Below are 2,183 nucleotides of genomic sequence, written 5' to 3' on the forward strand. Positions count from 1 at the left end.
GACCACGGGCCGTGTTCACTGAGCACGGGGCCGTGGTGAACTTTCTGACCAACATTCTTTTCTGTTTTTATTGCAGGACTTGGAACCCAGGCACCACATCTGAACTTTCTACGTAGTGTATGAGCTCCAGTTCTAGTAGAGACATAAAAGAACCTTTAGAAGAACCCGAACGCTTTCTCAGAAAAAGACTTAAAGCTAGAAACCAAGAGAAAGTTTCGGGGGACCCATTTCCCAATGGCGGACAACGTACCCTCATGGATTACCTACGACCCACCGCAGGTAATCTCGGCACCGCTATCAATGCCCCGAATGTCGAAGCTAACAACTTCGAACTTCGGCCGCATTTGATACAGATGCTTCAAAACTCCGCAACCTTCCATGGGCTTGCGGACGAAGATCCCCATCTACATATTACTAATTTCTTAGAAATATGTGATACCTTCCGGATCAATGGAGCATCAAACGACGTCATCCGCCTTCGGATGTTTCCATTTTCGTTAAAGGACCGAGCAAAGGCTTGGCTCAACGCCCTCCCAGTTGGCTCGGTAAACACCTGGGATGAACTAGCCCAAAAGTTTCTATATAAGTATTTCCCTCCTGCTAAAACGGCTAAATTAATGACTGAAATTAATATATATTCATAAGAGGATGGGAAATCCTTATATGAAACTTGGGAAAGGTTCAAGGTGCTATTGCGAAAGTGTCCTCATCACGGTCTTGCGGTATGGCAACAAGTATCCACTTTCTACAATGGGTTGTTGCCACACACAAGACAAACACTTGACTCTAGCTCCGGGGGACTTTTAGGTAATCGCCGCCCACATGAAATATACAATCAAATTGAGGAAATTGCTCAAACCAATTTTCAGTGGCACACTCCCCGAGGCAATAAATCTATTGCCCCGGGCGCCCATAAGGTTGATGAAAGCACTTCTTTACAAGACCAAATCCAGGCCCTTTCTTCAAAAATCAAGAAGTTAGAAATGACAAAAACGGTCTCGGTTATGGCTTGTGAAGGGTGTGGTGGGCCACATGAAAGTTGGAGTTGTATGAAAGAAACAGATGATCAACAAGAGTCGGTAAACTACATTGATAACAGACCAAGGCCGTCGGGTCCTCCAACGGGTACCTACAACCAAGGATGGCGTAACCACCCTAACCTTGGTTGGAGAGAACCCGGCAATAGTAGTAACCAACAAAACCTAAACCAACGAACAAACATTCAATAACCAAGAAACGAATCACAAAATTTCCCTCAACAACAAGGTGGACGAGAAAGGCTTGAAGATACTGTATCTCGCCTTATCTCCGACACTGAAAAGAAAAACTCGGATCGATTTCAACAATTGGAATCGAATTTTAGAAATCAACAAGCTAGTATACAAAATATTGAAAAACAAATAAATCAGTTAGCTCAAAATTTCTCCGAGAGACCACAAGGCGCGTTAGCAAGTAATACCGAAACAAACCCAAAAGCACAAGTCCATCTCATAACATTGAGAAATCGTATCGTGGGTTCCGAAGAAGCTCCACCACCGCCAACTGGGGGAAGCACAACACCGCCCCAACAAGAGAAGGCTTCTCCTCTAATTCAAGAGCCTACCAAGGCTCCTCCGGTTCCATACCCCGGTAGGTTAATTCGCCAAAAGACCAATGAGCAATTCGCAAAATTCGAAAATTTACTAAAACAATTGCATGTCAATATTCCATTTATCGAAGTCCTAACTCAAATGCCTAAATACTCGAAATTCATGAGGGACTTCCTCACCCATAAAAGGAAAATTGAATCTTTGCAATTAGTTAACTTAGGCGAAGAGTGCTCCGCCCTTGTACTCAACAAACTCCCACAAAAGAAAATTGATCCTGGAAGCTTCACGATTCCTTGCTCGATCGGGGAATCCCCCGTTCGTAATGCACTAGCCGACCTTGGGGCTAGCATTAACCTCATGCCTGCATCAATGTTCAAACGACTCGACCTAGGAAAAACAAGTCCTACCAAGATGAGTATACAACTTGCCGACAGATCCGACAAGTACCCGCAAGGTGTCGCTGAAAATCTATTGGTCAAATTCGACAATTTCGTCTACCCGGCCGACTTTGTCATACTAGATATGGAAGAGGACACCGAAGTCCCCTTCATACTAGGGAGGCCATTTCTAGCCACTGCACAAGCAGTGGTAGAC

General features: G+C 44.6%; 1 non-coding gene across 1 annotated transcript; it reads right to left on the reverse strand.

Moving 5' to 3' along the window:
- Positions 1-611: 611 nt before the first annotated feature.
- Positions 612-718, reverse strand: LOC118480756. The gene has a single exon (XR_004863733.1). It is a non-coding gene; the product is annotated as a small nucleolar RNA R71 (small nucleolar RNA).
- Between the last annotated feature and the right edge of the window lie 1,465 nt (positions 719-2,183).

This window comes from Helianthus annuus, chromosome 7 (assembly GCF_002127325.2).
Source record: "Helianthus annuus cultivar XRQ/B chromosome 7, HanXRQr2.0-SUNRISE, whole genome shotgun sequence".
Lineage (NCBI taxonomy): Eukaryota > Viridiplantae > Streptophyta > Magnoliopsida > Asterales > Asteraceae > Helianthus > Helianthus annuus.